We start from the raw sequence: 24,022 nt of genomic DNA, 5'->3' as shown, positions 1-24,022 counted from the left end.
AATGCTGGCTCAATTTCCAATTGTTAACATCTGCCTCTCTTTACCTGAAGCCTTTCTTTGACCACCAGAGACCACTTGCACACATCCAAGACAGGCCAGAGAGCCAGGGAATTAATATCTCCTAGGAGCAGTCCTCAACGAATGGCTGATGGGATTGGTGTGTAAATGCCACGTTAGTATCTAAATTATATTTAATAGTAAAATAATAATTCAGGGACTTCCTTGGTGGTGCAGTGGTTAAGAATCTGCCTGCCAATGCAGGGGACACGGGTTCGAGCCCTGGTCCGGGAAGGTCCCACATGGCGCAGAACAACTAAGCCCGTGCGCCACAACAACTGAGCCTGCACTCTAGAATCCGCAAGCCGCAACTACTGAGCCAGTGCACTACAACTACTGAAGCCTGCGTGCCTAGAGCCCGTGCTCCACAACAAAAGGAGCCACGGCAATAAGAAGCCCGTGCACTGCAACGAAGAGTAGCCCCTGCTCACCACAACTAGAGAAAGGCCGCGTGCAACAATGAAGACCCAACGCGGCCAAAAATAAATAAATAATTTAAAAAATAAAAAATAAAATAATAATTCACACAGTAGTAGAGGCATGCTAATCTTAAGGAGGAAGAAACCTGTACGGCCTCTAATTCACATTTTCTGAGACCTAGTTCAGCAGAAGAGAGAGCACATCTCCCTCCACCCCACACAAGTCCCATCCTCCACTCTGGAGCCAGGAGAGGCCTCCATCTGAGGCTCTGGCGCTGAGAGTGGGGGAGCAGGTTCCCCAGGGGAAATCAGGGAACCATTCCTGAAACTCGCATGAATAGAAGCTAGGTGGCAAAAACAGCGGATTCCTGAGAGTCAGTGCTCTTCCAGGAGTACGAGTGTCTCCGTCAGGTTCTCCAATATGTTTTCCTGTTCCTCTAGTACAAGAATGTACTATCAGTGACTTTCGGTTCTCAGCTCCTTGGGTAGGGGTACAACCACCTCGGCACCAGAGAGGTGAAGACGTCAAGAGTCTGGTACACAGTGAAATAAAGGACGTGGCCTGGGGTCTGTGAGAAACATTTTTGAGACAGTTATGTGTGCCAGGCTCTGTGCTAAGTGCTTTCCTAGATTATCACATTTTATCATCCTCACGGCCACCCCAAGGTAGGTGCCATTACTAATCTCCCCACGGCAGAAGAGGAAACAGGGGCTCACAGAGGTTACGTAACTTTCCCACACAAGGACACATGGCAGTAAGTGCCAGATCAAGAGTTTGATCTGAATGGTTTGGTTTTTAGACTTTCAAAGGCTGATCATCCTGGGGAAACTGAAGCAGCACCTGGGCGACCCTGGCTGTTGGGGGCAGGAGCCACCCCTCCCCCCCAACCCATAGGGGATGGTGATGCTGTTTTTTTAATTAATTAATTAATTTATGGTTGCATTGGGTCTTCGTTGCTGGGTGTGGGTTTTCTCTAGTTGCGGCGAGCAGGGGCTACTCTTCGTTGCGGTGCGCGGGCTTCTCATTGCGGTGGCTTCTCTTGTTGCCGAGCACCGGCTATAGGCACATGGGCTTCAGTAGTTGTGGCTCGCGGGTTCTACGGAGCGCAGGCTCAGTAGTTGTGGCGCACGGGCTTAGTTGCTCCGTGGCGTGTGGGATCTTCCCGGACCAGGGCTCGAAACCATGTCCCCTGCATTGGCAGGTGGATTCTTAACCACTGAGCCACCAGGGAAGTCCCGGTGATGCTGGTTTGAAGCGCTGGAGACAATGTTTAATAGGCAGAGCTTCCGGACAATGGCTCCTTTGCAACAGGTGAGGGAAGGGCTTCTGGAAAGTTCATTCAAACTATACCAAGCTCTCTTTAAGGAAGAAGGATGGATAATGACAGCCCACCTCCTCTTCCCCTCCCCATCACACCCCACTTTGCGTTAAGGCACAGCCACACGTCGTAGTGAACGTCCTACTCTAGACTCAGCCCCGTCACCTCTGGGAGTGTTGGTGGCTCTTGTTCTGTGGCCTCCTTCAGGGAGGCCTTTACTGACACTCCGGTCTGGATGGAAGCCTCCCACCCCCTCACCCTACTTTATTTTTTTCATGGCACATGATATATTGTTTAAGTATTGTCTGCCTCCCTCAGCGGAATGGAAGCTCCAGAGGAAGAGGATTTTAGTTTGTTCAGAGTTGTCTCCCTAGTGCCTAGGACAGTACTTGGCCTACAGTAACTGTTAATAAATATTTGTTGAATGCATGCCTGTTTCCCCGGCACTGTGCTAAGTGCTGCCCATGCATTATCTCACTGAATCCTCAAAAGCCTATGAAGTTGCCCACGCTGGGCTCTAGAACCAATTTCAGCAGGTAGAGAAGCAGTTATGTCCCCCCACGCCCCTGCCTGCATTCTCTTGCCAGGACCTGGTGTCAGGAGCCCTCAGGATAGACCAACCAGACTTAACAGGCTGTGAAGTTCACAAGGCCAGCTGTCTGGGGGGTTTCCACACTGGCTGCTATTAATGGCACCATGGGATCCCAGCACCTTCACACCTCCCTTGGTGTGAAAGTCTTTGGGGGTATAGGACAATCTCAGGTCCCAGAACCTTCTTTTCAGAAATTAGCAACAAACCAAAGAGGAGAGAGCTGTCCACAGAAGAGATGGAGGGATTTGCTGCCTGTTGACCCTGGGGAGGAAAGATCTCAAGACAATGGGGGTGGGGAGCGGGCTTGGAGTGGGAACAAAAGAGGCTTTCTCAGCCTCCTCTCTCCTCCACTCTTGCTGCTACCCCACCACCACCTCAGGAGCAGCGGGGACGAGGGCTTTGGCCTGGTAAGAGTTGCCCCGCAGAGGGCCCAGCTCCCAGCTATCCAGGGGCTCCTTTCCAAGGCTGGGCCTTTTGAGACAAACAGCAGCTTTCACCATGTCACACCCCAAGAACTAATAGCCTCCCCCTATCTGTAATGTATTTAAAGCTGGGGAGGCAAACAGCAGCCTAGGGTGGCTCACAAGATTTCTGGGGTGCATGCTTGTGGTTCTGGAAAGGCTACAACACTGACCTGCCCTGCAAAGTGGCCCCTTTCCACATCCTTCATTTTGACTGTAGTCGTCTTTTCTCCGGCCAGACCCTCCATTCACTATTTTTTTTAAAAAATAAACTTCCTCTCACTCAAAGGCTACCTGCTTTTCGGTTAATTGACAAGTATACAACAAATATTTATGGAAGACTTCCTGGATGCCAAGCCACGCCCACAACAGTGGGCAAGACAGACAAAGCCCTGGCCTTCTTGGACCTTCCAATCCAGTGGCAGAATAATTAATTCAGCCCACAATGCAGGCCTAGTTCTGGGTTCTTAGCGTACCCTGGTTTAGCCTCTAGATGCGTGTGGCAGAAACGCATCCATAACTTGTTAGAATTATAAAAACGTAACTCAACCCTCCAGAGGAACCCTGCCACACACAGCATTTCACCCAGCTCTCCTCTCTTCCCCTTTAGTCCTGGAGGTTGCATTTCTGTGCTAGGCATACCAGGACTTAGGAGGGGCTTTTTCTGACTGTTGTGTGGCCAAGACTGCAGCCGGTGAACATTCTCAGGGGCCGCCCAACGCTAGAGGCTCCAGGGGATTGGAAGCCAGAGGAAGAATCCATCCTCATCCTCGCTCCAGGCTTGCTGCCTGGGCCTCCAGGGGTCTGAGCTGGCAGGTGAGAAAAGGGAAAATCATCAGCCTCGGTAAACAGCCCCAGCTCCTCCTACAGTGGGTGAGCAGCACGCTGTGAATTTGCTATGTGGTTTGGACCAGCTTGCCAAGTTTTCTGCCTTTTGTTACGATACCATCAGCTGTTCCCTCATGGTTTCAGGGTATGAACATCGCTCTATTTATACTCGGCAGCACAAAGGTCTGTGAGTTTTTGTACACAGGAGGCCACCAAATGTCTGGAGAAAGAGGAAGGAGGCGAGAGTGTACAGACATTTGCCAAAGTGACAACGAGATTCAGTTCTTACCTAGGAAATTGGTCAGAGGTTCCCAGCTTTGGCACTGGTGCCCCAGGGCCTGTGTGGACACGACGACAGCCTGAAGTGACTTGGGGCTGGTCAAAGGGAAAAGTCCTGGACATTCAGCGTGGAAGGACTCTTTGATGTGACTCTGGCCTAACCCTGCTCTTTCACAGCATAGCAGACCGAGATTCAGACACGTGAGATAACTTACCCAGGGTCACACAGTCAGTAGAAGAGTTGGTTTGGAATTGAGGATGCCTGTCTTTTAATTCACTGCTCTTTCACCCCCATTTTATACTAAACCCATCCATAGTAATTTAATTTCATACAGACACATGTCTATGTTTTCATGAGCAAAAGTATGAGCAATATTTTTTTTTGGTAAGAGGTTTAAATATTCCCAATAGCCTGCAAGGAAAGGAATACAGCTCTTCCCAATGTCTGTATCACTTTCTTGGAGAGATAATGCAAGCCCATGCTCCCAAGTACAAGTCTTAATATAATAAACCTGAACCTGTGGTAATTGTCAGTGCTTAATGCCTGATCCAACCCTCACACCTCAGAAATCTTTGTGTGGTATGTGTGCATACCTGCGTGGGTGCGTTGGGTGGACATGTGTACACACTATCAAAGGATTTTTATTGTAATTGTTTTTGTTGCACTGATATCTCAAATGAATTTCTGGAAGAATTCATTGCTTCCAGATGTGACCGCTTCTGGAAGAGTCTGTCCTTCTTTAGATACTCAGGCATGATTCATTGCTAGTGCTGGTCAGTGTTCCTAATTTGTGCTTTTCGTGTGTGTAGGTGACATTGGATAGGAAGTACCCAACTTGCTATACCAGAAGTTCAATTATAAAGTGGTGATGGAAACTGGGAATACATTTTCCCATAAAACCTATGTTATATATGGCTATGTGGTTTAGTTAATCCTTGAAACTTGTTTAACTTCATATATATTTGAAATATTGCCTGTTTAGAATTAGTGCAAGTATGAAACACTACTTTTTCACCAACTGTGCTTAAATAGAAGAACTATAAAACCAAATAAGAATTCATTTTTAATTATCATGAATGTTGGTGGTAAGGGTGAGCAGTTTTATTAGAAGTGCCGATAGATGAAGACTTTGTGAGAATTGTGGATGGGATCTTTAGATATTCTGAGGGGTTGGGGTGTTGATGGTTCTGGTATTTGAGTATGGTTAATTCGACTTTTACACTTGTGGCTTTCTCTTTCTTCTGTAAGGCATTATTATTAGCCACACTGTTTAAGTTGATCAGATGTGATTAGGGCTTGGGCTTTTGTTGACAAATGGAATAAAGTGAAGGAAGAGAGAAAGAGGGAAACATTGTTCCTCTTGAGATCACTAGGTAGGAGTTGGAAGAAAGTGGACAAATAAACTGCCTGTGTACATCAGCAGCAACACCCACTGTGTGTGGGTTCCCTGGCACTGATTTTTTTTTTCAGTGGGGGTGAGGGGAAGGAGCAGAAGAGAACTGATGCACAGCCCACCCACACAGCTCAAACCTAACGGTCAGTGGTGATTCCTGATAGCCCAGAGCCCTGTACTCTCCCTGTGTGTGATGTGAGTGAGTCACTCCAAATCAGCATGTCAGCACCATTCCGGAAGCCCAGTCCCATGCAATCCCATGAAAGGAATATCTTGCTAGCCAGCAGGAGTTATCTGCTTTCACTGATGTCCTCCTGAAACCTGGACCAACCAGAACCCCGGGACAAGTCCATAGACATGAATTCTGGAACCCCTCAGGATATCTGGTCAACCCCATATGTTTGGGGAGTGGGAAGAGGATAGGGTGGGCAGAGGGACTGGAGAGCACCCCAAAGAGAAGATATGGGGTCTGGGGCCAAAGAGGGGGGCATGAGCTCTACGTGTCTAAAAGCAGTACTGCATGAGAAAGCTATCCTGAGATGGGCCCAATTAGACCTTGAATGGTAAAGGGGGCAAAGGAGAGAATGTGACATTGTAACTTTTCCCTGTAAGGGGAGAAAGGGGTTGGTGGGGATGAGGTGTGGTCACTTCCCTGCACTATCCACCAGGGACGTTGACCCTACCCCTGACTTGGCTCAAGTTAAAGCAAATAGAGTGATGTTTAACTAGCATCACAAGTGCTGGTTAGGGGGAAAGCATCCATAAACTCGTGCATACGATGCTTACAAATGCTTGGTTTAGAGAAATAAAATTTGATGAGGATGGTCTGAAGGTTATACAGTTTATGTATTCTTTCAGATCTTAAAATCTCTCTTTGAATCATACCAGCTGTGGATCTGAACCATGTGCTTTTGGTCTCCAGTGGAAATGCTTTTTAACAAACTCAGATTTCGGAAGACGTCATCAGCCTACATTGAGAGGTTGTAAGAGAAGGACTTATGGAACTCCTTGTCATATCTCTGGTAAGAATGTTTTTTTTATGAGGAGCCATGGAAGAAATTTCTCTGAGTTCTTCATTCCAAGAATAGTTGTTTTTCTCCTAAACAACAGGCTTTTATTTTATGGACACTATAGATCATATAACTGACCATGTCTCCCCCCTTTTCTGCTTATATTTAATTATTATTATTTTTTTTTGGCTGCCTTGAGTCATCCTTGCTGCACGCGGGCTTTCTTTAGTTGTGGCGAGTGGGGGCTACTCTTCGTTGCGGTGCGCGGGCTTCTCATTGCGGTGGCTTCTCTTGCTGCGGAGCAGGGGCTCTGGGCATGCGGGCTTCAGTAGTTGCAGCATGCGGGCTCAGTAGTTGTGGCTCACGGGCTTAGTTGCTTTGCGGCATGTGGTATCTTCCCGGACCAGGGATCGAACCCGTGTCCCCTGCATTGGCAGGCGGATTCTTAACCACTGCGCCACTGGGGAAGTCCCTGCTTATATTCAAACTTGAAGCAATCTTGAGCCAGTGTACAGATCCTCATAACCTGCAGAACTGAATTTCACCCTTAGCATGTTCATCTTCTGTTTTTTTTCTTGTTTTCCCCTTTAAAATCTTTCTTGTATATCTATTGTTTTGCTTTCATTATATTGCATGTAATTTTAAAAAGTCATCTTAAATTATTCTGAGAGCAAGTTGGTTAAATAAATACAAAGGTGGCGAAGGGGAGCTAGCTCACGCGAGTCCATTTGCTGACTGTGGTTGGGTGGCTTGAACAACAGGCTATTCATAAGTACAGGAAATTTGCAAGACTGATGTTAGAAACTGAAAGTACCTGCACTATTTATAGTTGCATTTTTAAACAAATTCTTGAATGTGAGCAGTGAATATGTGCTATTCTAACTGAAAAGGTAATTATCAAATTCCTTAGTAGTCACTTGGCCATGGGGTAGAAGTAACTCGACTCTCCGCCTAGGGGAGCAAGAGACTGGTGATTTCTTTCATCTAAGCAGCACTATTTTCTTTTTAAGGTTAATTCCATTCAAGGATCAAAGTCCAAATACTTAATCAAAACCACTGATTTTGCAGATCCACAGCCAATCTTGGACTAGATTTGCAACCACCAAATATTGAAGAAAGCAGAGCAAAATGGAACCAGGCCCTTACAAAATACATAGTGTGTTGAACTATTTTTTTTTTTTTTTTTTGCTAGTTATCACTAAACACTGAGCCCTGCTGCTCTTCAAACTCTCTCTTTCCTTTTTTTTTAGGAATAAAAAAAGACCTTGATACCCCATACTTTGAGTTACAGCTATTAGGACAATGGAGAGAGGGACAAGAGTAGGAGCGGGATGTAGTATTAGGAGGCGTTTGATGGCTGCAAGTCAAGTCCACTTAGTTTTTGTACTGGACGGGCTCATTGCCAGTTTCATTGAGAAGACATGTGCAGATGAGGGCTTCTGTCACCGAAAAGGGGTCACAGCTGGCAGAGGAGTGACGGTATTCACAGTAACCCTTCTTCTGGCTGACAGTCCTGGGAATGCGGATTCTAGCTCCAGGGTTGGCCACGCCGGCAGGAAAGTCGTTGAAGTTGGAGGTTTCGTGGAGTCGAGTTAGGTGCCAGGCACTCTCCGGGTCCCCCTTGGGGTCATAGGCTCAGATGCAGGTACTGCTTGCTCTGTTTTTCAATGGCCTCCTCAAGGTGCTTCAGACCATTGTCCTCTCTCACGGCCTTGGTGATGAAGTTGGTGTGGCAGCCTACACCATTCCAGGTCCCAGGAATGGGCTTAGGATCACAGGTTGCTGTCATTCCAAAGTCTTCGAATACATGCCACAAGATGAAACGGGCCGCCCAGAAATGATGTCCCATATCCATTCCTTCACAGGGTCCTATCTGGAATTCCCACCTGGCAGGAATGACCTCGGCATTCCGTCCCTGAAATCTTGACACAAGTGTACAAGCAGGCCCGGTGGTGAGCCTGCACTATATCCCTGCCACAGGCTTTGTCTCCTCCCACACCACAGTCGTATGGACCTTGGGGCCCAGGGAAGTGGCTGGAAGGCCAACCAAAGGGGTGTTCGTCTGTGCCCATGAGAATATACTCCTGCTCCATTCCAAACCGGGGGTGCTGGTTGCTCACCATGTCTGTGATCCATTTACAGGTGTGCCTCTGTGGGCTTTCGGTTGTATTTGAAGATTTCACAGAACACCAGCTTGGGGTCCTTGCAGAAAAGGTCCTGAAATGTGGCAGCAAGGATGAGATACTTGTCACTGTTGGAGCTTCAGACTGAAAAGTACTAGAACCATCAAAATGCCACTCAGGCAACTCATCTAACACCGTCAATCCAGATACGCATAGCTTGGGCTTCCTCACCCTGAGACAGGGACATGCCCACCTGCTGGATGCCTTTGTTCAAGTGGGAACTCGCCGAAGTGGCCGTGGTAGGAGGCACCCTGGGTGGCAGGGCAGGCAGGCGGTGAGAATGAGGTGCAGGAGGAGAGGCGAGGAGGCCGGAGATGCTGTGCAGACGCTCTGCTCTTCTCCCATCCTCAGCTCTGCCAAAATTATCGCTTCCTTCTCATCTGGGAAAAGAAACAAGCTGAGCCTAGAAATGGTTTGAATGGGGCAACGGGAGGGTGTCTATTTTCTAAATCTCCCTCGCAGTCTAAGTGTTCCTTCTGTTTCTCCCTGTGTCACCTAGTCTCAAGAGGAAATGGTGATGAGCGTACCTGTTTCCAGATGGCACAGGCATTGGGTACCATCTGGACCCAATGGTACATGGTATCCTTTGTACCACAGTGATGATGGCTCAGCGTCAGGGGGAGGGGGAGACAGAGCATAGGCATGATTTATGGACGTGATTCAGTCTTCTTGGGCCTGCTTCCCTACAGGACTAACCAGAGGCCAAATTGGGAAGAAGGAAAAGATTCATCCTGGTTCCTTTGGCCCCTTTTCCATTGGGAGTGATTCTCACTCTCACCTGCTTAGAATTGAGGATGCCAAGGAGTTTTCTGGTACAAATATTAACAGTGTGGAAAATTGGCCCAGAGTATAAAGAGGAGTTTGAAAAGGAAAGAATCAAGCCCATTGTATTCTTAAAGAAAAGACTTTGGAAAAAAAAAAATCACAACTTGTAGATTTCAAAAGACCATCTTCTTTCCAGTTTTCCATTTAGAAAATATGGATATAATAAATACACATTTGTACACATTTGCCTTGAGAAAAGCGCCTCAGAAATGCATAGTGGTTATCCCTGAATGGTAAGATTCCAGGGGATTGTTTTTTTTCTTGTTTGGATCTATGGCCTGATTTCCCCACAATGAATGTGAACGGCAATATTGTTGGATGCTAAGTGAAGGTCAGGTTCTAAAGTCATATGTAAAGAAGAAAATCATGTCCCATAAAATTACCCCTTGAAGACTACTTCCCTACTAAAATGGGGTATATGTGGCTTTGTGTATCACAAAGTAGTTGCCTTGAATTTAGGGGCCGAGATATATGAAAAGATACACATCTTCACACATCAGAATCCACTCAAGGTGCTGAAAAGGTGCTAAGTTTTGTGGGAATTGAAACCAGCTGCTGAGGGAATATCTGCCATCTTGTTCTTCACTCCGTGGAGCCTCTGCTCACTGAGTGGAATGGCCTGAGGAAACATCTTTCCTCTTCAGGTTGATTTCTCTCCGTTTCTCTCACTGTTTCTTTCTCTCTCCTCCCAGGATGTGGTGAGGGGGCTTGTCTCAGAGCTGGGTTTGCAAGGCAAGCCATTATATTCACTTAGATCGCATATTCTAGATCAATAAAATTAGCATTTTATTCTAAGGTGGATTAATTAATTAATTGAATTGAATTTATTGAATTCTAAGGTGAATTTATTCCCACTTCACGTAAAGTTAAGAAAGCTTTGTGTATGGTATGGGGTGGTTGGAATGGAGTAGGTCTGGGTATAAAAGCAGGAACTTTGAGGAGACCAGGAAGGGCCTGCCCACTTTTGCTTGGAAATCCAGCCTGGAAGCTCTTAGCCGCCGCAGCAAGTTGTTAGTAAAGATGGCTCTTAACTCTGGGTCATTTTCCTATTTGGGGTCCTGCTCTGGTTAGTTTGGGGTGGTGGGTAGGAGGAGAGATCAGTTGGAGGGATGGAATAGAATCATTTTTATATGTCCCTTTCCCTCACTTTCTCATCCCCAAATAGAAACAGGTCCCCACAAGACTGGTATGCCCCTGGGAGATGTCTGGGGTCCCTGGCAAAGGGAACATTCGCCCAACACTTACTTATTGAGCACCTATTATACGTGAAGCACTGGGATAAGTATTGAGTCCTCTTGGGGGAAGCCTGTATACCCTCCTTCCTCCCTGCCATGGGGGCAGGAAGAAAGTGAAAGAGAAGACACAACTATGGCTGCTCCATGCCCTCTCATTTGGTGACTTGTCCAGCCCTGTGGACCACGTGGAGCAGGACAGTGGAGTTAAGACCTGGGTTTTAGAATCAGGCAGGCCTGGGTTCAAATCCCACTTCTGGCACTTGTGAGCTACATGACCTTGGACAAGTTATTTGGCTTTTCTAAGTCTCAAGCAAGTTATTAAGTCATTCTGTAAATGGAAAAGATACTTATTGAGCACCTACTATGTGCAAGGTACTGGGGGTAAGTACTAAGCAACGTTCTCTGCCCAGGAACCTTACAGCCTGTGGGAAAGACTGACGTTCACATTTGTAAGTACAAACTGTGGTAAGTTCTCCAAAGGGAAAAGGAAGAACCTTCTGACACTGGATAGCTGAAGCCCTCATTTGGGTCGTTTCAGGGGAGGGTTTTAAGAGAAAGGCTCTCTGAAGAGCTGTTTTAAGTCGAGAACTGTGGGATGAGAAGGTGCCAGAATACGAGTGTGGGAGAGAGAATTCCAGCAGAGAGCAAAGCATTTGTTCCACCTCCAGCCAGTGAGATCCACCCGCCAATCCCCATAGAGCAGAGGAAGCCCTTCTTAGCTAACAATAAACTTGCTGAGCCTCAGAAAATCCTGTCACTGCCCAGATCCCCCCAGAGAGACGATTCTGTGGCTCTAACCCTCCCAGCTGCACCCCACAGGATGTGTGGGGCTCTGGTGGTCTTCAAACTGCAGCCCTCGACTTTGCCGGCTAATTTTGCCTGGCTGAGAGCGTGTCTCCAGCGAGGCTGGGCTCCCAAGCTGGGCGCCCGCCAGTCAGTCTGGCCAGGGAAGGAACTATTTTGGGAATTTTTATGATGGAGCAATATTTTTTTGGTAAACAAATGGAAAGCTGTTAAACAGGGACGGTCACCCTCTAGCTTGAGGTTCACCTTTCTCCATGTGGAGCTGTCACAGAGGCAGCACTGTCCAGCGGGGAGAATGTCCCCAGGGCTACCCACCTTCAATGCACACCTCATCGTTTCTCTTAGATTAAACAGCTACGGAAATTGACGAGGCTGCTTCCTCCCCCTGCCCCCTCTTGGATTCTTTGAAAACAAAAGCTCTGGTGTGGTCTCAGGTAGTGGGGCCCAGCCAGCCTGATTAACCCCTTAGGGCTTGGGGATGGCCTGTTAGCTTTGGAAGGGACCTTAGAGAACATCTGCCATCCCCCTCAACTGGTGAAGGAACCAAGGCCCAGAGAGGGGAAACTGCTTTCCCAAGGTCACAGAGCTCATCAACTGCAAATGAGGTTGGAGTCCCAGACACCAAACTCCTAGTCCCGTTCTCTTCCTTCAGGAACGATAAGCCAGACCAGAGGTCAATAAAAGGAAAGGGTAGACCCCAAGTTTGGTATTTTGCAGACAGCCTACAAACTATACACGCATCACAAGTCATGAATGTACTAACTTCCTAAGCGCTGACCCCACCCTCAAGGTCTCCTGGGAGAGGATTCTCCTTATATCTGAGGACCAGTCCTTTATCCCAGTTCTGACCTCATCTGGCCTGGCCTCTTCAGGCACTTGCCTCTGATTGGCTGCTTGGTGGCTGGGACTTCTTTACCCAGGGCCCCTCTCCTTGATGCTGGGAGACTATCCCTGCCCAAGCGTCACTCCTCCAGCAGCTCCATCAACTCTTGTTCTGCCCCAGTGGCTCCCAAGCATCCAAGCTGCCTGGGCCCCATTTTCTCAGACTGAGCTACGGCCATTTTTAAATGTCTGAGCTCAGAGAAAGACAATCAGGGCCCCCAAATGAAAACAGTATCAATGCCTTGCCTTCCCCCTACTGACAGAGCTAGGAGGCCACTATATTGTTATGGCAATAATAGCTGCCTCTTATTGAGTCTCCGCCAGGCCCTAATAGATATCTTTTCATTTCATACTCACAACAGCCATGCATGGTATGGATTATTTGTCCCACTTTACAGAGGAAAATGCTGAGGGCCAGAGAAGCCCAAGATCACATGACTGATGAGTAAGTAATGGAGCCGAGATTCACTCCAGGTCTGTCTGGCTCTAATCCCTCAGCTCTCCCCATCTGGCAGCCTCCAGGTATGAGACAAAGAGAGTCTGGCCAGGATGGTGGCAGAACTATGTAGCGGAAAGGACACTGTTTACAAGCTCCAATAGATCAAAGGTTGGAGTTGAAAGAAATGGACAAATAGAACATATCACCTAAGTTTTGAGTCTTGAATTGGTCAGGAGTCTTCCATTTTTGAGTGATAGAAACCCAACTCAATCAGCTTATATACAAGACAGTTTACCTTCATTTGAGTGCCTGGGAAATCTGGGATTACATCTGGCTTTATGAGCAGCTTGATCCATGATAGTCTTTCTCTGCTTGGCTTATTCTTCAGACAAGCTTTCTCCACACGATGGTATCAGTCGTTGCTGGAACCCCAGAATCAGATCCTCTCAGCAGAAAGGGACCATTTCTTTCACAGCTTTGGTGGGAAAATCCCAGAAGGACTCCTACTGACTTGCGTGGGTCATATGCCCATTCTCTGAGCCAATCACTGTAGCCAGGGGGATGGAGGAAGAATGTGCTCCTCAGGGAAATCAGCTGAGCTTCGGTGTCTGATGAAGGGGAGAAAGGGTTTGGGGAGACAGAAACAACAGATAACCTTAGGCCAGGGGACTGGGAGAATGTTGGCACCCCTGACAATCAGAGGAAAAAATCAGGAGGAAGGGTTACTTGGGAATAATAATACTAATTACAGCAACAGTAATAAGCAACATTTATTACAGCTTACAAAGCCCTTTCACATACCTTATTTAGTCCTCATCTAACCCAGAAAGGAAGGCAGAACAGGTGTTGTTACTGACCTCATTTTACAGATGAGGGGACAGGTTTGGAGAGGATAAAGGATGTGCTCGTGGCTGGCAGGTGGAAGGTCTGGAACTCTGATGGTGGACTCTCACTCAGGTTCTCTGAATCCCACTTCCGGAGGGGAGACAGGCTGAGTGTGAAGTGCCTGGTGTCCTGAAGGCAGATGCTACTCTCAAGGTGACAGGCACCCCTGACCATGTCACTTTGGGGTCATTTACTTAGTGTGATCCCTTGCTAGGTGTTACATGCCATGTGGGCAGGGATCATATCTGTCTAGTTCACTGCTCTACCTTAGTGCCGAGCTCTGTGCTTGGCACCCAAGAGGCACTGAATATAAAGTGATCCGGTAGAGCCCTGTTGATGACCTGAGTCTCCCTGGGAATGGAGGATGGGGACCAGAGATCCAGGCTAAGGACTAAGCCTTGGGGAGTGAGCATGGGGGAAGAAAAGTAATGGGAGCCTAAAGTGCAGCATGGTTGGCCCCAGCCCCAGACAACCTTCACCAAATGCACCACAAGCCTCGCGTCTGCTGGGCAGACCAAACTGGACATATGGGACCTACAGACTCTGAAAATCCCATTGGTACAACTGGACTGGGTTGGCAACCATGTGAGTTGTGTCTTCTGGGACCTGTCTTTGCTGTGCCTGATTGCACTTTAAGTTCAAGTTAACTCAATCAAACTCCATTTATTGAGCACCAACTATAAGCCAGGCATTGTGCATAGATTGGGCACCAGGTGTATGGTGATAAATAAGACACAATTTTAAGGGTCATTTTAAAGGCCACTCATTTGTTTAACCCTCATTATTTCCCAGATACTGTGTTAAGCACTGGGTGTACAAGATTTGGTGAAAGTCTTATGCTAGACAGGGTGGAGTGACACATTTATGCCCAACTGATCACAATACAAACAATGTGATAAGTGATGTGATCTGCATATAACAAAGTGCTTTGGGATTATAGAGATAAAAGTGACTAATTTTTGTTTGAGAGATTCAGGAACTCTTGATGAGGAGATGCTTTCTGAGCTAGACTAGCAGAGCAAAGGAAAAAGGTAAGTGCAGGGTGTACTTAGAGGATGAATGGTGAGCTGCTTAGAGTGGGGAGAGTCAGTGCTCGGGGGAGGTGGCGGGAAATGGAAGGTGGGAAGGAGGCGAAGCTTGAGGACTGGTTCAGGGATTTCCACTTTATCCTTAGATGCCCTGGTCCCTTGGCAGGGAAACCCTCGCCTGGTATATGTCTATGTTTTGCCATTCAGTCATCTATTGGTTTCATACTTTGTTCTCTGGTCAGCATGTCCTGTTTATGTTTATTGCCTCTTAAAATGTAAGGTACTAGTGGGCAAAGCCAGTTTCTGTGCTTTTTTTTGTTTTTTTTTAGATTAAAAAAAAATTTGTTTATTTTATTTATTTATTTTGGCTGCATTGGGTCTTCTTTGCTGTGCGCGGGCTTTCTCCAGTTGTGGTGAGCAGGGGCTACTCTTCGTTGCGGTGCGTGGGCTTCTCATTACGGTGGCTTCTCTTGCTGCAGAGCACGGGCTCTAGGCGCACAGTCTTCAGTAGTTGTGGTGTGTGGGCTCAGTAGTTGTGACTCACGGGCTCTAGAGCACAGGCTCAGTAGTTGTGGCACACGGGCTTAGTTGCTCCGCGGCATGTGGAATCTTCCTGGACCAGGGCTTGAACCCGTGTCCCCTGCATTGGCAGGCGGATTCTTAACCACTGAGCCACCAGGGAAGCCCCATGCATTTTTTTGTGTGTGTGCTGAGCCCAGTATAGTATGGATCATAACCAGATCCCCTGGCCAGGAGAGGCTGGCCATGAGCTCTACTGAGTGACTAGGGAGCAAACTCCAGGATAATCAGAGCTGCTGAGACTGAGCCCTCCCCGAGCTTCCTTTGTCTACCACCTTTGGGGTCACCCATAGTGTACACGCTGGAATGCACTGATTGTCCACTGATATCCGATCCCCTTTATTCGATAATAGAACTGAGTTTGAACCAGACACACGCCACCCAGCCTCCCTTGCTACTTGGTATGTCCATACACCTGTGTTGGCAGCCACTGGGATGTGAGTAGAAGTGAGTTGGCCATAAAAGGAATGCATGATCCTAAAAGGAATTCATTAGCACAGTGAGATCAGCTCCGTGCTTTGTGACCACCCAGAGGGGTGGGATAGGGAGGGTGGGAGGGAGATGCAAGAGGGAGGGGATATGGGGATATATGTATACATACAGCTGATTCACTTTGTTATGCAGCAGAAACTAACACAACATTGTAAAGCAATTATACTCCAATAAAGATGTTAAAAAAAATGTTTAACATTTTCAAATGTCACAAGAGAACCTGGAACTGTAATAGCAAGCATTGCACATTTGGGATTTAATTTTGTAGTTCTTTGTAACATTAACCTTGTTAATCTTTGGTATTAATCTCCTTTTTATTGGTTTGATTTGCTTTGGGTAAAACTTTAAAAATCCTTTATTTATAAAATCTATAGTTTATATTTGAAGCACAGAATCTCTACTTTGGTTTCCCAGTTGTATATGTATATCAGATCACTGAGGTTTTCAAGCCTGTATTGTACATAGAATAAATTTATCTAAAATAAATTTATTGGATAAAGCCAAAAAATATATATATATACAATAGAAAACTAGAATTAACTAATTGGAATTTATTTTGCTGTGAATGACTAATGAATGTATAATAAAATTAACTGTAAACTAATAAGCTTACAGTATTTATTTATTTATTTTTAATAAATTTATTTATTTTTATTTTTTTGGCTGTGTTGGGTCTTCGTTGGTGTGTGCGGGCTTTCTCTAGTTGAGGCGAGCGGGGGCTATTCTTCATTGTGGTGTGCGGGCTTCTCATTGCGGTGGCTTCTCTTGTTGCAGAGCACAGGCTCTACGTGCCCGAGCTTCAGTAGTTGTCTCACTGCAGGCTCAGTAGTTGTGGCTCGCGGGCTTAGTTACTCCACGGCATGTGGGATCTTCCCGGACCAGGGCTCAAACCCGTGTCCCTTGCACTGGCAGGCGGATTTTTAACCACCACGCCACCAGGGAAGCCCCAAGCTTACACTATTTAAAAACATGTTCCTCATATTAAAAAATCAGAAATAAGGAATAAATTAATTAATACAAACTTTAAACATTTATCTCTAAAAATAAGAGCAATCATTTCATCGAGTAAACCCTGCCCTTTCCCCTTCCTACATCAGGGGTTGAGGACACCTGGAGAAGCCATCTTGGACACAGCAATGGGAGCTGTGTGTTGAAGAGGGCAGCGTCACCTAATGGCCTGGACCACCTGTTTATGTACTGGGCATTTTTAAGTGTCTTCGTTATGGCAGCTTAGTCTATACCTAGATATGTTTAGTAGAGGGAACCTTGGACAACCAGTTCTTTGTTTTGTGGTCTTACGCAAGTCACCTTATCTTTCTAGGGCTCAGTTGCCACATCTGTCAGATGGGAATATTAAGAACTCTTTCCTTGCTCCATGGCAAGCATTTAAGAGACGCAGATGTGGCTATGATTTGAAAACCGCAGGAGCAAGGCAAGGGTGCGTGGGGAGCAATGTCAGGGTGAGTGAGTGATGGTCTCTGATCATGGTTTATCACTCAGTCATTTCCTCTTAAGGAGTTTTTGAGAAACTCAGTTAAACCGTTGGTCTAGCTAAGCAGAGCTGAGGAGGACCCTGTGGGAGTTCACCATCTGCCCAGAATAATTCTCCCCAAAATTTAAAGTGCTCAGAAAACACAAAGTTTGTCTTGGCCATAGTGGGCCAGACCTAAGGAAGTGATCTGGGGCGAAAAGCTTTTACACAATTGTAAGTAATGGGACGTGCTGAACCCAGTTGAACCTCATTAAAATGCCATGGCGGGTTGAGTGTTTATGTTTCATGCTCATGATGTTTGAATGTTTAAATTCACATGAAAACCGTAAGCACTGAGATGAAATAACTGGCAGGGCCTGGGCCACTATTTCAGGACGAAGGGTACTTGATGGTGACAGCAGTGTTGACAGAACACGCTGCCTCTGAAGTACACGGAGGGCCCCAGCTCAGATGGGCCCAGGGCTCCCCACTCTGCTAACCTACCCATTAACATGATTTGCTTTTCCTCGTGTGAACCACTGCCAGGCACTGGTGCTTGTTCCACACACCCAGGTTGAGTTATGATAAATGAAGGACAGAGTCCGTGTGATTTGGGAGAGGCCAGCAAAGAGCAGAGTGTAAGCGTTTGTTGGGGAAATTGATTGAAGAAAGAAGGCTGTCCAGGAGCGAGAAAAAAGACAATGTGTTTGAAAAACTGGAAACAAATTCCTTAAATAGCTCACAGTAAGAGAATAGTAAGACAGATTATGGCCTGATCATACATTCTGTTCATTAAAAAAATATATGAATTGTCTACTGTGCACCAGGGACCTGTGTTATTAGATTCTGGGACAAAATCCCTGGCCTCATTTTATGCAGCTATTTAAAATGATAGTTATGAAGCTTAGGTAACACCATGGAAAATGCTTATGATATAAATTTAGCAAAAGATGCAAGTGTCCAAATTTATGCACAGTGTGATGACCACTAGATTAAAAAAAAAAAAAAAAGATGGATGTAGAGGAGAATGAAGTGAGAGAAAATATGGCAAGGAAGTAATGACTGAGTTGGGGGGCTTGTGGAGTTATGGCCAACCTGCCTTTATTTTCCTAACTTCCTGTACAGTAGTTGTATTCCATTAATAAATTTTTTAAAAGTTTTTTTAAAAAATAAGGGACATCATCTGACCAAGCGATTCTCCCACATTAACCACTGGTCCAGCCATCCTTCGAGGAGTACTTCACACTGGACCGGCCGGTCTTCCCGTGCCAACCGACTGCTGACCTTCTCCAGGTGTCAGGCTCTGCTCCTCGGATTCTGAATCATAGATGTGAAAGTTTGGGAGGGGCCCGGATATGCAAAAGGGCACCCCTCGTCTCGGTGATGGCAAATTCAGCAGTTCTCCAGTGGAAATGGAGAGGGCCCCAATCCAGCACAACGCGGGGGCTGGTATTTCCCCCACTCTCAGGGCCCGGGCACCCATCCACTTAGGGCATGAGATGAAGGACTTGGCCAGCGTCCCACCTTGGGAATGGATGGGCCAGGTACCGCCTGCCCAGCCACAGCCAGACGCTCGCAGCTGTGCCTGTGCCCCCCGGAGAAAGCGAAGGTTCTGTGTGCTCACTCCGAACAGGCCTGCCTGGGGCATGACTCTGGGATGTAGAGTGGAATCAGACAACCCAAAAAAATTTTTTTTAATTTGCAAATATTTAATTGAAGAACTACATGCACATGGTTAGGAAAATAAAATAGTACAGAAGGCTTATATTTAAAGCAGACCTCCGTTGCACTGCTCCTTGGATTCAGTCTTGTCTCCCAGAGGCAGGGGCTTTTAACTGTTGCTGTTCTTGGTTCTGCCAGTTTCTTTTTATCTCTAAGTAATGTAATATACTAATCCTGCTGTGTCCTGGTGGTTCCTTAGGGAACTTTATCTATTGTCTCCCTGCTTGAATAAAGCAGGATTTAGCTCATCTGTACGCTTGGGTAGATGTGGAAAAGAGCCATCCAGGTGCTCCCTTCAAAAACCAACGTGCAGGGCTTCCCTGGTGGCGCAGTGGTTGAGAATCTGCCTGCCAGTGCAGGGGACACGGGTTCGAGCCCTGGTCTGGGAAGATCCCACATGCCGCGGAGCAGCTAGGCCCGTGAGCCACAACTACTGAGCCTGCGCGTCTGGAGCCCGTGCTCCGCAACAAGAGAGGCCACGATAGTGAGAGGCCCGCGCACCGCGGTGAAGAGTGGCCCCCGCTCGCCGCAACTAGAGAAAGCCCTCGCACAGAAACGAAGACCCAACACAGCCAAAAATAAATAAATAAATAAATAAAATTAAAAAACAAAACAAAACAAACAAACAAAAAAAAACCAACGTGCAGACCAGCCGTGTGAATAGTGGTCAGCAGACAGCCACCAGCTGCCAGCCCCTTTAGGGTCAGCCTCAGAGGTACACAGCGGCCTCGCCCAGGCCATGCCCTTTCCGGGGCCGCCTGCATCCAGTGCATCACATGAGGGAATAAGGTCAGGCCATTCCCGCTCAATGCAGGACTCAAATGGTGAATGATCACTTCAGTGTTCCTGGCTGGTGGGAGGAGGCTTTGTAGAGTCTGCAACGTAGTTTGACTTGTCCCTCTGTCCAACCTGCTTCCTTCCCATTTGGTTAGCAAACATTCTGTCCACACCAAAATGTCCTTCATATTTGATCCTGTATAAAACATCCACAGAGACATTTGGTCTATGCCAAAAAGTCCTTGAAATTTGGTCCTGTCAAAAGCCCTGTGACATGGACCAAATATGTTCATGGATTATTTTGGCTAGGACCAAATTTCAAGGACCTTTTGTCATGGACCAAATGTCTGTGGACCAAATATCCAATGGACGTTTTGGAGAAGACCAAAGTCCTGCAAGGTCCCACTATGCACAGGTGCCAATCCTAATAAACATCATGTGTCCCTAAGTAGCTCAATGTCTGCTTCCAGGGACCCAATCCTGTAACAATTGTCCTTGTCCCTCTCCCAGTTTTTCAGAGTGTATCAATTTGTATATATATTATCAACTTAGCAGGAACTATATTTCCCAAAATTCCCTCCCCATCATGGTTCCAGGTTAAGGTTAGCCATGAAGGACGTTTGTGCAAAATTTGGAAGGTGGAAGTGAGGCAACAGCCTTTTTTACTCTCTAAAGGTTGGCACAGGGCCAGGTGCCATTGCAGCTCACGTCTGTCACTGACAGGTGGCTCACCTTGTTGGCCTGCTGTCCGAGTTTCCTCCACTCCTTCCAGCTTTCCTTCAGCTCTTCTGTGTCCTGGGCTGGACATATGTGCAGCTCCATGATGAAAGTCACTCACATCATGGCGATTGGAGATAGAGACAGATGCAGGTTTCAGGTTGTCCTTGTGGGTTCCAGGTTGTCCTTCCTCTTCCTTGCTCTCATCTTTTCTTCTTCACTGCTGGTCCCGTTGACCACAGGTCCAACACCAGACACAGAGGCAATAGGCTTACATAGACTACTTAATCAGGTCCCATGACTGTGTACTCCCCATAACAGTTCCTTTTTTCTTGAATTCTAACTGATACAGTCACTATTTCTAGTTCCTCTATTGGTAACTGTTTCATTAGCTCTCAGTTGTATTTGACACCTTACCCTGTAAGGTAGGATATTAGCATCACCATCCTAGTCTTCCCCTCTCACCTCTTCTATCAGATATTTTAAAATTTCTACATTGTTAAGTGTGGTAACATTATATCCTGTCCTAAAATCATAGTGGCCCTTTCCCTTTTTTGTTCACGGTCTGTTCTAAAAGTGGAAGACCAATAAACAGCAACTGGAATAGTGTATTTTGTGTGGGTAAATGGGCGCAGGGCCTGGTGATGGTCAATGATTACATTTCTTTTCCTGTATATCCAAAGGCAGACACCAGTGCCACTCCAAGGACAATATTCTTAGCCCCAAGATCAAATAGATTTTCTTACTTTATGTGCCACCATTTGCTCAAATGCATCTTACCTCTTTTTTTTTTTAAATTTATTTATTTATTTTATTTATCTTTGGCTTCGTTGGGTCTTCGTTGCTGCGCACGGGCTTTCTCTAGTTGCGGCGAGCAGGGGCTACTCTTCATTGCAGTGCGCGGGCTTCTCATTGTGGTGGCTTCTCATTGCGGAGCACGGGCTCTAGGCACACGGGCTTTGGTAGGTGTGCCACGCAGGCTCAGTAGTTGTGGCTCGCAGGCTCTAGAGCGCAGGCTCAGTAGTTTTGGCGCACGGGCTTTGTTGCTCCGCGGCATGTGGGATCTTCCTGGACCAGGGCTCGAACCCGTGTCCCCTGCATTGGCAGGCCGGTTCCCAACCACTGCTCCACCAGGGAAGCCCCATCTTACCTCTTATGTTGTCTCATTTTTAGACCATAACTTTCTTGTTTAGTGGTTTGTTTTTCCCTGAGTTTTTGATTCTTTCCTTTTTTCTCTTTGGGCAAAGAAAGCTAGGTCTTTGCCATCATGTCCCAATTTTATCATCTAGATTTTTACTTATTTTATGTGTACCTTGGATCCATTATATTCTTCTAGAAGTCTTTCTCCTTGGGACTCATTGGCATTTTATTGGATGCCATTTTCTTTTGAGGCTTGTTAAACAGCTGACTTCTGGGTTAATTCCACCATTTCTTGCATTCTCACATTATCCTTTTATTGCCTTGATGTTCACTCCACTTTTCCTGGAGTACATTCTCATTTAGTTTACTCATATAACATGTACAAGAATGAAATATCAAGTATAGTTGACCCTTGAACAACGTGGAGAATAGGGGCATCAACTTTCCCTGTGGTTATAAAGCTAACTTTATAGTCAGCCCCCCGCATCCAGATTCAACCAACAATTGTGTAGTACTGTAGTACGTATTCAGTGAAAGAAATCTGCATTTAAGTGGACCTGCACAATTCGAAGCCGTGTTGCTCAAGGGTCAACTGTACCTATGTGAGGATTTAGCTGTGTGACTTGGACAAGTTTCTAACCTCTGTGTACTTCAATTTCCTCAACTACAACATGAGGATTATGTCACGTACCTCATGGGATCACTGTGGGATTATATGTGATAACATTTGTAGAGTGCCTGATCCTTGGTGCTGAGCGACTTTTGGTTTATTTCCTTAATTAAGCCACTTCTTTGGCTTAGATCTTAAAATGCTCCCACTGCCTATGGAATACAGTCCAAATTTTTTAGCATGGCCCAAGGCCCTCCTTCCATAATTGGATCCTAATTGACCTTTTCAAACTTATTTCTTATTATTCCCTTCATGTACCTTGTGCCCTGCCCAACTCTTCTCCCAGCACCTGTGTCTTCCAGCCATCGAACCTTGACCCTCTGTGTTCTCTCTGCCTGAAAAGCCTTTCCTATAATGTCTGTGTGTCCAAACCCATTTCCCTTCTCAAGTGCCCTCTCCACCATACATCCTCCCCTGATCTCCAGCTACAAGCAATCCAGCACTCTCTGGCTTTTATCCCTTTCTACTGGATATTAGAGCTGTTTTGGCCACACACTTGGCTGGCTGCCTGTGGACAGACCAAACCCTTTTAATACTTCTATGCAGCTGGGGCAACCACAGCAGTGAATGACCCTCTTTTTGCAGGCTGGGCAGGATCCAGGATGCCTTAGGCAACATTTTCAGAGAGCCAAAAGACTACTGCTTCCTTCCTCTCTCTTGCCAGTGCAGCTTTCCTCCCCCATAAACAACCCCTCCCCACCTATACCCCATGGAAGCGCCAACTTTATTTTTGGGAAACCACCTATTTGGTGAGGTCTTATGGCCCCTGGGAAAGTACTCTGCCACCAAATATCTCTTCCATTGGGATTTAACTCCACCAAATAGGTGGTTTCCTTAAAAGTAAAGGGCTTGGGTGAAAGAGGATCCACAGAGTAGTGGGGTACCGGAGACAGATTTTTCTCTATTTCACAGTTTAGGTCTTAGGTATGATGGAGCCCAACTGGTCACCAGGTGAGGCTGGAGGTTGGGGAGAGGGTGGAAGGGAAGGTGATGCAGCCTACGAATATAGGGTTTTCCCCATCCCATTCATGCGCCATGCTCTCTCCTGACCTAGGTGAGACCCTGGACAGCTCCTTGTAATATTACCTTTGAGGGAACCACAGAGAAAGGGAAATCCCTTAACTCACCCAGCCATTTCTGCTGGGTGCAATCCCCAGCCATTTTTGTTCATTTTCAGGATGGGCGTGGGAAAAGAAGCGTGGCCCAAGCTGGTGCTCATCCCAGGCCCTTCTCTTCAGAGCCAGGCCTGACCCAGTCCCTATGACCTGGATCAATGTAGAGGGCATCCAGCACTGGAGGTGCAGAAGCTTGGAGTTGTATGTTTCTGAGCAGGCTTTGCAGCCTATTAAGTTTTGAATTCCGTCTGGTGGTCACATCCTGGACTGGCTGCCCCATGGCAGACAAAGCTCCTTTTGTAACCAGTGGGACCAAGGGACAAGGGAAGCTGAGTTCTTAATGTGGCCAACCAACTTTCAGCTTATACCAATAAATTTCTCCTTGGACCTTTCCAGTACAAAGCCTTGCTCATATGGAGCTGTGGGGCTGCGGGAACTGGCTGAGGCCCGGCAGTGTCCACAGGCCCAGTTCTCCTTGCCCTTGGCCAGATCCAGCTCTGTGGGCTCAGGCAACAGAGTCTTGGGATCCCAGGCATCTAATTAGGTTTTTGTGCTATGTGCCCTATCCAGGAGGAAGGCTGTCCAGGGAAGCCACCCACACCTGAATCAGAGAACACAGTTTCTTGTTGCTGGAAGGGTCCTCAGAGATAGCAAGTCTAACCCTTTTTCTTTCTCACAGGGAATGGGGTGTGTGGATAT

General features: G+C 46.7%; 1 pseudogene across 1 annotated transcript; it reads right to left on the bottom strand.

Moving 5' to 3' along the window:
- Positions 1-706: 706 nt before the first annotated feature.
- LOC309626921 (glutamine synthetase pseudogene) lies at positions 707-20,503 on the bottom strand (annotated as a pseudogene). Its single transcript has 3 exons — positions 20,414-20,503; positions 19,554-19,662; positions 707-8,914 (listed from the first exon to the last, which is right to left on the bottom strand). The product of its transcript is annotated as a glutamine synthetase pseudogene (transcript).
- Between the last annotated feature and the right edge of the window lie 3,519 nt (positions 20,504-24,022).

Source organism: Balaenoptera borealis (genome assembly GCF_965194805.1).
Source record: "Balaenoptera borealis genome assembly, chromosome: 3".
Taxonomy (NCBI): domain Eukaryota; kingdom Metazoa; phylum Chordata; class Mammalia; order Artiodactyla; family Balaenopteridae; genus Balaenoptera; species Balaenoptera borealis.
Note: the sequence above shows the minus strand (reverse complement) of the source record. Positions and strands in the feature narration are given on the sequence as shown.